The sequence below is a fragment of the Molossus molossus genome, unplaced genomic scaffold, assembly GCF_014108415.1.
Source record: "Molossus molossus isolate mMolMol1 unplaced genomic scaffold, mMolMol1.p scaffold_m16_p_8, whole genome shotgun sequence".
Classification (NCBI taxonomy): domain Eukaryota; kingdom Metazoa; phylum Chordata; class Mammalia; order Chiroptera; family Molossidae; genus Molossus; species Molossus molossus.
In genome coordinates, this window is record NW_023425402.1 from 4,864,715 (window position 1) to 4,879,193 (window position 14,479).

Sequence of the window (14,479 nt, forward strand, 5' to 3'; positions counted from 1 at the left end):
CCCCCACAAGGCTTGCAACCCTGGAGCAATGGGCAGTGGCAGCTCGTCCTGGTATAACCCCCGGACCCTGTCCTCAAGGCTCGCTTTTCTCTGGCTTCTTAATGAGCCAAAGCAGCCCCGCCTGGGCTCAGTTTCCCACCTACTCCCTCTCCAGTTGCTTCTTCTTTTTTTTTTTTTTTTTTTTTAATCCTCACCCGAGGACATTTTTCCATTTTTTTTTTTTTGTTCAGGTAGAGCGGGAGGGAGATAGAGGAACAGAGAGAGAGAGAGAGAAACATCGACGTGAAAGGGACACATCGAGTGGCTGCCACCCGCACGACCAACCAGGGCCGGGGACAAACTGCAACCGAGGCACGCGCCCTTAGCGGGAACCGAACCCGGGTCTCTCAGGACCGCAGGCCGACGCTCTAACCGCTGAGCCAAACCGGCCAGGCTCCAGTTGCTTCTTCTATCCTAGGCCCTTCCTTGTTTCACTGTCACTGTCCCCAGTGTGTGTGTGTGTGTGGTACGTGCCCCCAGCAGGAACCGAACCCGGGACTCTCTGGTCTGCAGGCCGACGCTCAACCACTGAGCCAAACTGGCCAGGGCTGTCCCCAGTTTTAATCAATGTCCTTTCAAAATCACCTGGACTCTTGTGAAATCTTTCCTGAACAAAATAAAAACCCTGCACACTACTGGCCAGCCCTAGGCAGACCCACTCAGGGCCAGGTCCCCTTTCTAATAACATTTTCTGGCACCCCAGATGGGACCTCCAGGTGGTGGCCCTGGAGCATGTCTGTACCTTTCCCTTTCCCTTCTTCTCCCCTCCATCCCAGGCACATTACCCTTGCCTTTCCCTCTCCTAAGCTGCAAAGGGCCCTTCTTTTGCCTCTGTAATTTTCAACTTCGCAGGTAACATCTTTGGTGCCATGACTCAGATTGTTTCGTCCCTGGTAAGCTGGTTTTCCTCGCCGCCTTGGCTTGAAGGACCTGACTAACTGCGTTTTCTTCCTTCTTGCGTCTTTCACCAGCCAAGGGTTCTCTCTCTCTCTGCAGATTGCCACACTGTGCAGGCCCAGGCCAAGCACTCAAGAGCCATCAGGTTGCTTGCTGCTTGAAGACCCCTGATGGGGTGAGTCGATCATGGACCAGGGAAATTTGCACTAGGCACCCCACCAACTGCAAGACAATGTCCATGCACCCAAGAACACTATAAAATCACACAAGGTCCTTCCCCGTGGCTCTCCCCTGTCAGGTTACTAGTTCCCACAGAGAGAGAGGTCCTTGCCTTTTGGCTGGAAAGATGTTCTTTTCTTCTCTTGTCTTGTCTTTTTTTTTTTTTTTTATCCTCACCCGAGGACATTTTTCCATTTTTCCATTTTTTGTCCAGATAGAGTGGGAGGGAGGGAGAGGATGAAAGAGAGAAACATCGATGTGAAAGGGACACATCGAGTGGCTTCCACCCACACGACCAACCAGAGCCTGGAACAAACCGCAACCGAGGTATGCGCCCTTAGCGGGAACCGAACCCTGGTCTCTCTGGACTGCAGGCCGACGCTCCAACTGCTGGGCCAAACTGGCCAGGGCGTTCTTCCTTTCTTTATGTCTGGAGTTGAATTCAGGCTGACTTTCTTCCAGCTTCTTTTTATTTATTTTATTTTATTTTAATCCTTGAGGTCAAGGCCTGAGAGAACCTAGGCTATAGATAAGAGTCAAGATAATTAAGAACAGAAGAAAAAAATAGATGGCTGGTTTTTAATTTTGATTTTTCAACTGGAATTGCTTTCCGAGGGTCTAACAAAACCCTTTACTGTATAAATAGAGCCTAAACTCCTACAGCACCAAAAATAAGGAACATTTCCTCCCTCAAGTTTGAATCTCAGGCATTCTTAGGAGACTAAGAATCTCTGTGGAGGTGTCAGAGGGTATGCCTCAAGAACTGCAAGAGCCCTCAGGGAATTCCAACTCACCTGTAGTTAAATAATCCACTTGTCCAGAGACACGTAAATAAATGTTGGTTACCTGGCGCTCCAAGTCCTCACAGTTGTATTAGATAGCCGAGGAGAGAAACCAAGACACATAAGAGGGTTTGAGATGACTTGAGAGGTGACAGCCCCTTGGAGTACAACCCACAAAAAGCACACTTTCAACCCACTACACAGTATCCCTAGAAATTTGTTTAGATTTTACAGACCCCAAAATTAAGCTAAAATCGACATGAGAAATCATGCCTCTAAGGCCAAAAACTCCCAACCCCAAACCCCCATTAATACTATGCAGATATAGAAAGCCTTTACTTGCAAGTACTTACAGAAATGGGAAGATTTAACTAGAATGATAGCAACTAAAAATGGCCAAAATGTAATTCTTTTGATACCTAAATCAATTTTGAAGTGAATTTATATACTTAATTGTAGGATTTCTGTTCAGTTAGATTTCAGGCAGTTCTGAATAATGGTCGTTGTGTAGTTTAGTTGTAATTTTGGTGTGGTTGTGGGAGGATTTGAGTACAATGTTGAGTACACTGCCATCTTGACTGGAACTTCTAATCATAACAATGTTTAAACTGTTCTGGATTGAACTATTAGGGGTATCACAAATTGATCAAAATTACATAAGTATATTGTAACTTTTGATAGATAATTATTGAATAGAAATCTAACATTTTATTTGAAATGCATGTTTTAATGGAGTTATAACTAGCTTATATATCATTAAATCATGTTGCTAGAATAAGACAGCATTCAGTATGAATTCTCTTTCTAGTTTTTTTTTTTCCATTAAAGTAAGAATTGACAAAAACGAAAAGCATTTCCCTTAAGAACAGGAACTAGACAGGGATGCCCACTCTAGGCACTCTTATTTAACATAGTACTGGAAGTCTTAGCCACAGCAATTAGACATGAAGAAAAAACAAAAGGGATCCAAATTGGAAAAGAGAAAGTGAAACTGTCATTATTTGCAGATGACATGATATTATACATAGAAAACCCTAAATACTCCATAAAAAAATCTACTGGATTTAATAAATGAATTTGGCAAAGTAGCAGGATACAAAATTAATGTCAAGAAATTGACAGCATTCTTGTATAACAACTATGAACTCACAGGAAGAGAAACTAAAAAAAAATCCCATTTACCATCGTGGCAAAAAAAATTAAGATACCTAGGAATAAACTTAACCAAAGAAGTAAAGGATCTCTTCACAGAAAACTACAGGTCATTGAAAAAAGAATAGAGGAAGATATAAAAAGTGGAAGCACATACCTTGTTCATGGATTAGAAGAATCAACATTATTAAAATGTCCATACTACCCAAAGTGACCTATAGATTCAGTGCAATCCGCCCTGGCCGGTTTGGCTCAGAGGTTAGACTCAGTGCAATCCCCATTAAAATACCAACAACATATTTCACAGAACTAGAACAAATACTCCAAAAGTTTACGTGGAACCAAAAAAGACCTCAAAGAGCCACAGCAATCTTGAAAAAGAAGAACAAAGTAGGAGGGATCACAATAACAGATATCAGGTTATACTATAAAGCCAGCGTAATCAAAACAGCCTGGTACTGGCACAAGAACAGGCAGATAGATCAATGGAACAGAACAGAAAACCCACAAATGGATCCAAGAAAATATGCTCAATTAATATTTGACAAAGGTGTCAAGAGCATACAGCGGAGTCAAGACAGTTTCTTCAATAAATGGTGTTGGGCCCTGGCCGGTTTGGCTCAGCGGTTAGAGCATCAGCCTGTGATCCGCCCAGACCCGGGTTCGGTTCTCGCTAAGGGCATGTACCTTGGCTGCAGTTTGTCCCCGGCCCTGGTTGGTTCGTGTGGCTGGCGGACACTCGATGTGTCCCTTTCACGTCGATGTTTCTCTCTCTTCCTCTCTCTCCTTCCCGCTCTGAGTAAAAAATGGAAAAATGTCCTCGGGTGAGGATAAAAAAATAAAAATAAAAAAATAAATAAATAAATGGTGTTGGGAAAATTGGACACCTACATGCAAAAAATGAGGCTAGACCACAAACTTAATACCATACACAAGAATAAACTCAAAATAGTTGAAAGACTTAAATGTGACTTGTTACAGATATCACACGGAGCAGAATTTTCACTGATACAATACCTAAGGCAAGGGAAACAAAGGAAAAAATGAACACATGGGCCCTGGCCGGTTTGGCTCAACAGTTATTGCATCAGCCCATGGACCAGAGACCCGGGTTCAGTTCCCGCTAAGGGCACATTGTCCCTAGGTTGCAGTTTGTCCCTGGCCCTGTTTGGGGTTGTGTGGGTGGCAACCAGTTGATGTGTCTCTCTCACATTGAGTTTCTCTTTCTCTCTTCCTCCCTGTCTCCCTCCCATTCTAACTGAAGAGAAATGCAAAAATGTCCTCAGGTGAGGATGAAAACAAAAATGAACACATGGGACTATATCAAACTAAAAAGGTTCTGCACAGTCCGGCCAGTATGGCTCAGGAGTTGAGCATCAACCTATGCACTAAGAGGTCGCCGATTCGATTTCCAGTCATGACATATGCCCAGGTTGTAGGTCCCATCCCCAGTAGGTGGTATGCAGGAAGTGGCCAATCAATGTTATCTCTCATCGATGTTTTATTTATTTATTTATTTATTAATTTTTGTTACAGATGTTTCTCCTTTTTTCCCCCACTGATTCCCCCCTCCCCCTCCCTCCCTGCCCCTTCCCCAGATTGTTGTCCATGTCCACTGTTCATGCATACATGCGTATAAGTTTTGTGGTTCATCCCTCCCCCACCTCCCACTTTTTAGGGGATTGTCAGTCTGTACCCCGCTTCCGCGTCTCTGGGACTACCCCATTCCTCAAACTGTTATGTTCATTATATTCCACAAATAAGTGAGATCATATGAAATTTGTCTTTCTCTGTTTGGCTTGTTTCACTTAGGATGATACTTTCAAGGTCCCTCCATGTAGTCTCAAAGGATAAGAGATCTTTCTTTCTTACCGCTGCGTAGTACTCCATTGTGTATATGTACCACAGCTTTTTGATCCATTCATCTACTGATGGACACTTGGGCTGTTTCCAGATCTTAGCAATTGTAAATAGTGCTGCTACAAAGATGGGGGTACATATATTCTTTCTGATTGGTGTTTTATGCTTCTTAGGGTATATTCCTAGAAGTGGGATCACTGGGTCAAATGGAAGATCAATTTTTAATTTTTTGAGGTGACACCATATTGTTTTCCATAGTGGCTGCACCAGTCTGCATTCCCACCAGCAGTGCACTAGAGTCCCCTTTTCTCCACACCCTCGCCAACACTTGTTGTTTCATGATTTGTTGATGGCGGCCATTCTGACAGGTGTGAGGTGATACCTCATTGTTTTGATTTGCATCTCTCTGATGATTAGTGATGATGAGCATTTCTTCATATGTTTCTTAGCCATTTGTATGTCCTGTTTGGAGAGGTGTCTATTCAGTTCCTCTGCCCATTTTTTAATTGGATTCTTTGTCTTCCTTTTGTGGAGTTGTATGAGCACTCTATATGTATTGGAAATTAACCCCTTATCTGATATATCATTGGCAATTATGCTTTCCCATACAGTGGGTAGCCTTTCCGTTTTGATGATTGTATCTTTCGCTGTGCAGAAGCTTTTGAGTTTGATGTAGTCCCATGTGTTCATTTTCTCCTTTGTTTCTATTGCCTTAGGTGATGTGTCAGTAAAAATTCTGCTGCATATGATGTCTGAAATTTTGTTGCCCACAGTCTCCTCTAGGATTTTTATGGATTCATGAGTTACATTTAAGTCTTTTATCCATTTTGAGTTTATTCTGGTGTAGGGTGTAAGTTGATGGTCTAGTTTCATTTTTCTGCAAGTAGCTGTCCAATTTTCCCAGCACCATTTATTAGAGAGGCTGTCCTTACTCCACTGTATGCCCTTGCCACCTTTGTCAAATATTAATTGAGCATATTGCCTTGGGTCCATTTCTGGGTTCTCTATTCTGTTCCACTGGTCTATATACCTGTTCTTGTGCCAGTACCAGGCTGTTTTGATTACAGTGGCTTTGTAGTATATCCTGAAATCTGGTATTGTGATCCCTCCAACTTTGTTCTTCCTTTTCAAGATTGCTGCGGCTATTCGAGGCCTTTTTTGGTTCCATATGAACTTTTGAAGTAATTGTTCTAATTCTGTGAAGTATCCCGTTGGTATTTTGATGGGGATTGCGTTGAATCTATAGATTGCTTTGGGTAATATGGACATTTTAATGATGTTAGTTCTCCCAATCCATGAACAGGGAATGTGCTTCCACTTTTTTATATCTTGCTCTATTTCTTTTTTCAATGACCTGTAGTTTTCTGCGAATAGGTCCTTTATTTCTTTGGTTAAGTTTATTCCTAGGTATCTTAATTTTTTTGCCGCAATGGTAAATGGGATTGTTTTCTTAGTTTCTCTTTCTGTGAGTTCATCATTGGTGTATAAGAATGCCATCGATTTCTTGATGTTAATTTTGTATCCTGCTACTTTGCCAAATTCATTTATTAAGTCTAGTAAACTTTTGGTGGAGTCTTTGGGGTTTTCTATGTACAGTATCATGTCATCTGCAAATAATGACAATTTCACTTCCTCCTTTCCAATTTGGATCCCTTTTATTTTTTCTTCCTGTCTGATTGCTGTGGCTAAGACTTCCAGTACTATGTTAAATAGGAGTGGCGAAAGTGGGCATCCTTGCCTTGTTCCTGTTCTTAAAGGAAATGCTTTTAGTTTTTGCCCATTGAGTATGATGTTGGCTGTAGGTCTTTCTCATCGATGTTTCTATCTCTCTCTCCTTCACACTTCCTCTCTCTCTAAAATCAATAAAAAAAATATATATTTAAATTATTAGAAAAAAATTGAAAACAAAGAGTTAAAAAAAAAAAACTAAAAAGCTTCTGCACAGCAAAAGACACAACTGTCAACGTGGAAAGGGAACCTACTATATGGGAGAGCATAATTGCCAACAATACATCAGATAAGGGGTTAATTTCCAAAATATATAGAGTACTCATATATATAGACAACTCAACAAAAGGAAGACAAAGAACCCATTTAAAAAATGGACAGAGGACCTAAAAAGACACCTCTCCAAACAGAACATACAAATGGCCAAGAGACATATGAAAACCATCAGAGAAATTAAAATTAAAACAACAGTATCACCTCCCACCTGTCAGAATGGCTATCATCAACAAATCATCAAACAAGTGCTGTTGAGGGTATGGAGAAAAGGGGACTCTAATACACTGCTGGTGGGAATGCAGACTTGTGCAGCCACTATGGAAAACACTATGATGTTACCTTAAAAAATTAAAAATTGAACTGCCATTTGATCCAGTGATCCCACTTCTAGGAATATACCCAGGAAACACCAATCAGAAAGAATATATGTACCCCTATGTCCATAGCAGCACTATTTATAATCACTAAAATCTGGAAACAGCCCCAATGTCCATCAGTAGATGAGTAGATAAAAAAGCTGTGGTACATATACACAATGGAATACTATGCAACTGTAAGAAAGAAAGATCTCTTACTCTTTGAGATGACATGGAGGGACCTGGAGAGTATTATTCTATGTGAAACAAGCCAAGCAGAGAAAGACAAATATCACATGATCTCACTTAATTGTGGAATATAATGAACAAAACAAAATGATAAACAAAATAGACCCAGAGACATAGAAGTAGGGTACAGACTGACAAACCTCAGAAGAGGGGGAAGGGAGGAGAGAAGAGATAAACCACAGAACTTACATGCATGTATGTGTAACCATGGACATAGACAACAATGCTGAGGAGGGGCAGGGGTTGGGAGGTTCGGGAGGGGGGTGTCAATGGAGGGAAAAGGAGAAACATCTGTAACAAAAATCAATTAATAAAACATTTTTTTTAAAGTAAGAATTGAAATGCCCTGGCTGGTGTGGCTCCGTTGGTTGGGCAGTGTGCCATGCACAGAGAGGTCACCAGTTCATTTTCTGGTCAGGGCACGTGCCCAGGTTGTGGGCTCAATTCCCAGTCGGGAGCATGCAGGAGGCAGCCGATTGATGTTTTGCTGTCCCATTGATGTTTCTTTTTCCCTTCCTTCTCTTTCTCTCTAAAAAATCAATAAAAATATTTTTCAAAAAGAACTGAGAGTCACATAAATAAGTAAATAGGAGTGGAAATTCCTTTATTATAGCAATGACACACACTTCTTTGAACTCCTTCTGAATTATATGCCAAAAACCACATAATGAGCCATAATTAAAATTATTTGTAATGATATTCAAGCTCACAACTCAATTAGATTCTCTTTTAATTTTGTTTAGAGTGAAGAATTAGAAACTGCCTGACTTGCTAAAGGATTCATCAGTCAATTATTAGTCATGTACTTTCAGAAACAGTATTTCAAATTGTACTTTGATTTGGCAGCCCAGATGTTTTTACATGTCCCTCCCTTGGGAGAATGATAAGTGGGCAATGATAAACGTGTTAGATAGGACAAGGGTCTCAAGGTCAGCATGGTTCTTACTAAATGCTACTCTTGCTAAATGTTAAAATGTAACACAGTATTTTGCAGACCAGTTGTAAACAGAATAACCTTGACAGGAACCCAAACTGATAAGTGTAGCCAACTGCAGAAGAAGAAATCAGAATGTAATTGACCAAATAGTGTCTATGAGCAATGACTAAGCCTCCCTTCCAGGAGACAGAGCTTTCGGTGTCAATCTGTCTCCATTACTGGCTGCAAATGAATACAAGTACCCCACAACAACCATGCCTCGTTTTTTGTTTTTGTTTTTGTTTTTTAATCTTTTTAAATATTTTATTTTAGAGAGAGAAAAAGGGAGAGAGAGAAAGAGAGAAACATTGGTTTTTTTGTTCCACTTGTTTATAAATTCTTTGTTCAATTCTTGTATGTGCCCTGATGGGATCAAATCTACAACCTCAGCAAATTGTGACAATGTTCTAACCAACTGAGCTACCAGGCAAGGGCCTCTTATTTTTATTTATTTATTTTAAACATTAATTTTTATTTTCTTATATGTATTTTTTATTGACCCTCCAGAGAGAGAGGAAGGGAGAGAAATACAGAAACATCGATGTGAGAGAGAAACATGGATCGGCCTCCTCCAGCACGCACCCCCCCTCCCCCAACTGGGTATGGAGCCTGCAACCCCAGCATGTGCCCTGGAATCAAACCGGAGCCTCTCAGTCCATGGAACGAGGCTCAATCCACTGAGCCACACCAGCCAGGTAGGCCTCTTATTTTTCAATAGAACACCCCAGTGGCAAACCCCTTGCATTTGGTGACAAAAGGGGAAGAGAGAAATGAGAATCTACAAACAGGAAAAGGACATACAGAAATAGAAGATGTGAAAATGGATACCTTCATAACTAGCTATGTCTTAATACCCCTTAGAAGGTCTATGTGTAACTGTTGGGGTCTGCACACTCTAGAGTGAAGACCACTGGATTATGGAAGTGTAGTGTGATCGTCAGCCAGCACTGAGGTCTACCTGAGACTTACCATAAATTCAAAGTGAGACCAGCCAGCCTGGTTGTGTGGTTTTCTTTCCCTCTGGGTGTGTCCAGCTGTGTGAGTGCAGTGGCACAGTTAGCAGAGAGTGAGGGCTTTGCCAAGAGCCCTGGGGAAGGATGAAGTAGCCAGGCAGTCAAGGCTGTTTGCACAAATAATATCAGGATTATTGGTGAAGTCCAGACAGGAAGGTGACATTTTTAATTCTTTTTTACTTAAAAAAAAAATTTCTTTATTGATTTTTAGAGAGAGAGGAAGGGAGAGGGAGAGAGAGATAGAAACATTAATGAGAGAGAACATCAATTGGCCACCTCCTGCACGCCCCCCACTGGGGATTTGGCCCATAACCTGGGCATGTGCCCCAAAGGGGAATCAAACTGGCGACTTCCTGATGCATGAGTTGACACTCAACCACTGAGCCACACCAGCCAGGCAAATTTTTAATTCTTTTTTTTTTTTTTTAATATTTTTTCTTTATTGGTTTTATTGAGAGAGGAAGGGAAAGTGAAAGAAAGAAACATTGATGAGAGAGTTTCTATTGATTGGCCGCCTCCTGCATGCCCCCCACTGGGACCAGTCCCACAACCTGGGCATGTGCCCTGACCGGGAATCGAACCTGCGACCTCTTGGTGCATGGGTCGACGCTCAACCACTGAGCCACACTGGCCGGGCCAAATTTTTCATTCTTAAGGATCAGATCTCCCAGGACTGTAAAGTGGGAAAGGAACAGGGTCCAAGACCAAGCTTCAGGCAGCTCCAGTATTTAATGTTAGAAGGCAGTGGAGATCAGGAGTGATCAGAGGATGGGAGGGGTATCAGAAGTGTTGGGTCATGGAGGCCAAAGGACAAGTGGCCCGAGACAGTGGAAGTCCACTTATCATCTGCTGCTGGCAAATCAAGTAAGAGGAGGTCTGGAAAGTCTGCTGTATTTAGTCATATGGAAGTCATTGGGGAATTTAGGGAAAGTAAGGGGCAGAAGCCCAACTGGAGTTGGTTGTGAAAAAAATGGTGGGAGGTGGGGATGGGAGCAGCCAATGCTAACGACTTTTATTTGGATGTGAAAATGGGGAGGGTGATAAGGTTATTCTTTACCTCTGTATTTTATTTGTTTTCATCACAATGTTTGCTACAGTTTATAATGTTTACTTGTTGGTTTTCTCTTCTTTATCTGCGGCTCTTGTTTCTTGAAACCGAAATCTGCACTCTATGAGGGTGAAGACCGGCACTGTCTTTTCCAGTCTATGCAGTATACTGAACAGGTGGAAACATATATATTAAATATTTTTATTGATTTATATTTTAGAGAGAGGGTAAGGGAGAGGGAGAGAGAGAGAAACATCAATATGAAAGTGAAACATCGATCAGCTGCCTCCTGCACACCCACAAGCAGGGCTTGAGCCTGCAACCCAGACATGTGCCCTGACCAGTTGCTGAACCGTCCACCTTTTGTTGCATGGGAAGATGCCCAGCCAACGGAGCCACACTAGCCAGGGCTGGACTTTTTTTTTTCCTGTATCGATTTTTAGGGAGAGGGAGGGAGAGATAGAAACATTGATGAGAGAGAACATCAATTGGCCACCTTCTTATGCCCCCCACTGGGGATCAGGCCCACAACCTGACCAGGAATCAAACCGGCAACCTCTTGGTGCATGGGTCAATGCTCAACCACTGAGCCACACCTGCCAGGTGTGGAAATATTTTTGAATGAACTAATACTAAATAAAAGGTTTACAAAAGTAGTCCTTCCTATCGTCCTCAAACTATTCACAAAAATCAGAAAAAAGGGGAGACTTCCAAACTCTGTTTTATGAGGCCAGCATTATTCTAATTTCAAAATCAGATAAAGACACTACAAAGAAAGAAAATTATAGGCCAATATTGCTGATGCTAAAATCCTCAACAAAATATTAGCAAATTGGATTCAGCAATACATTAAAGAGTTCATACACCATGATCAAGTGGGATTTAATCTGGGGATGCAAGCTTGGTATAATATTCACAGATCAGCCCTGGCCGGTTTGGCTCAGCGGTTAGAGCATCGGCTCGCGGACCATAGACACCCGGGTTTAGTTCCCGCTAAGGGCACGTACCTGGGTTGTAGTTTGTCCCAGCCTCGGTTGGGGTCGTGCGGGTGGCAACCAGTTGATGTGTCTCTCTCACATTGAAGTTTCTCTCTCTCTCTCTTCCTTCCTCTCTCTCTCCAACTCTATCTGAAGATAAATACAAAAATGTCTTCGGGTGAGGATAAAAAATTTAAAAAAAAGAATATTCAGCCCTATTCATTTGGTGTGAAGGCCAATGCTCTAACTGCTGAGCAACACCAGAAAGGGTTATTTTGGTACATTTTTATGCACCAATAATGATCTATCAGAAAGAGAAATTAAGAAAACAATCCAATTTACTATTGCAACAACAAAAAAAATAAGGTACCTAGGGATAAACTTAACCAAGGAGCTTAAAGACCTGTACTCGGAAAACTATAGGACAATGAAGAAATAAATAGTGAAGACAAATACAAGTGGAAGCATATACTATGTTCATGGATGGAAGAATTAACAGCATTAAAATGTCCATACCTTCCTGGCCTATTTGGCTCGCGGTTGGAGCATCCGCCTGTAGATTGAAGGGCTGCACGTTCAGTTCTAGTCAAGGGCACGTACCTGGGTTACAGGTTCAACCCTCCACCTGGTCGGGATCATGCAAGGGCAACCAATCAATGCGTCTCTCTCACATCGATGTTTCTCTGTTTCTCTCTCTTTCTCTCTTCCTTCCTCCTTGAATCCCTCCCACTCTCTCTAAGAATCGATGGAAGAATATCCTCAGGTGAGGATTAACGACAACAACAAAAATATATTCATACTATCCAAAGCCATCTATAGATTAAATGCATTTCCTATTAAAATACCAAAGGCATATTTCACAGATCTAGAACAAATATTCCAAAATTTTATATGGAAACAAAAAATACTCTGAATAGCCACAGCAATCTTAAGAAAGAAGAACAAAGTCGGAGGGATCACAATACCGGATATCAGGTTATACTACAAAGCCATTGTAATCAACACAGTCTGGTACTGGCACAAGAACAGGCATATAGACCAATGGAACAGAACAGAGACCCCAGAAATCAACCCATGCCTTTACAGTCAATCAATATTTGACAAAGGAGGCAAGAGCACACAATGGAGTAAAAACAGTGTCTTCAATAAATGTGTTGGGCCCTGGTCGGTTTGGCTCAGCGGTTAGAGCGTCGGCCTTTGGACCAGAGAGTCCCGGGTTCGGTTCCTGCTAAGGGCATGTACCTTGATTGTGGTTTGTCCCTGGCCCCGTTGGGGTTGTGCGGGAGACCGCCAGTCGATGTGTTCACATCAGTGTCTCTCTCCTGCTCCCACTCCATCTGAAGATAAATGGAAAAACAAATAAATAAATAAATAAGTTTATGTGTGCTATTAGATAAAGCAAAGGTTGAAAACCGCTGCCCTACAGTGAGGACTACTAGTTCCAATCAAAGTTAAGTCCAGCTTGTTGGTGGCTCTTCCTTAAATATGAACGTTTGGTTAAGGACCACCAGTTATTTGAGGAAGACACTGGATGTGAACAACAACAACAACAAAAAGTAAAAGTAAAAATGAACATGAGGAAACAGAGACAGAAAAGAGGAAAACTTCACATAAACTATAATAAACTTTCTCATAGAGAAGATGGAGTATTTATGAAAGAGGATGCTGTAAAAAATCAACAAGAAAGAGCTGTAAGATCAACAATATATGAAAAATAAAGACTAAAGGCCAGTTTTAAGATCCAAATAAGACAGAAAGAAGCATCTGGCTGGTGTGGCTCAGTGGTTGAGCGTAGACCCCTGCACCAAGAGGTCACCGGTTCTGTTCCCGGTCAGGACACATGCCCAGGTTGTGGGCCCGATCCCCAGTAGGGGGCATGCAGGAGGCGGCCAATCGATGTTTCTATCTCCCTCTCACTTCCTCTCTCTCTAAAATCAATAAAGGAAAAAAAATTTTTTTTTTAATGCAAAAATAGACCGAAAGAAGCTGTTGGCATTTAGGAAACACTTGTGCTTATATTAGCTCAAACAGCACACTTAGCCTTTTTTTTCTTCTTGAAAATGACAATCTAAGAAAGAAATGCACCTTTCTCTTGAGAAATGACTGTTCTGCCAGTCCTGGTTGTTTACGAACTATATTGATTAGACACTGCAATTAATTTACAGAAGAATCCTTCTTCTTAAATAGATAAGAAATGTGCCAAGTCCAAAGGGATAAAGGTGCATCCCTTGTTTTCCCCTGTCCCTCAGCCACCAGGTTCACCTCCCAGGAGCCAAATTCGGTACTGGTTTCTCCTGCATCTTTCCAGATGGAAGTGTTTGACAGACACAATGATGCTTCAACATCAGAGTCCCCCTGTTTGCTCAGGCCCCTCCCTAGGCCCTGAACCTAATTTTGTATTTGTACTTTTTGCATTCTTCTTCTTCTTTTTTTTTTTTTTTTTCAAATAAAGCAACCACAATTGCACAAGTTTCAGGGTCCCCAAAACATTGTTCTTCCATGCTCCCAGAGATAGTGTCTTTATATACAAGCATGTATTTATATATGCTTTTGAAAAATGCACAAATAGTTGTATGCCGTACTCACTGTATGGCTTGTATGTTTGTTTGTTTTTTAAACATGGTGGGGCAAAAAGATGACACTGCTTTGTTTTTTTTTCCTTTATGGTTGAGAGAGAGAGAGAGAGAGAGAGAGAAACATCAATGAGAGAACAAGATTGGACACTTCCTGCATGCCCCCCACTGGGGATTTGGCCCACAACCTGGGCATGTGTCCTGACTGGGAACCAAACCAGCGGCCTCTTGGTGCATGGGTCAATGCCCAACCACTGAGCCACACTGGTCAGGCTGGCTTTTTTTTTATACTTAATATTTTGAAACCAATATTTACAGAGTTGTCTCCTTTGAA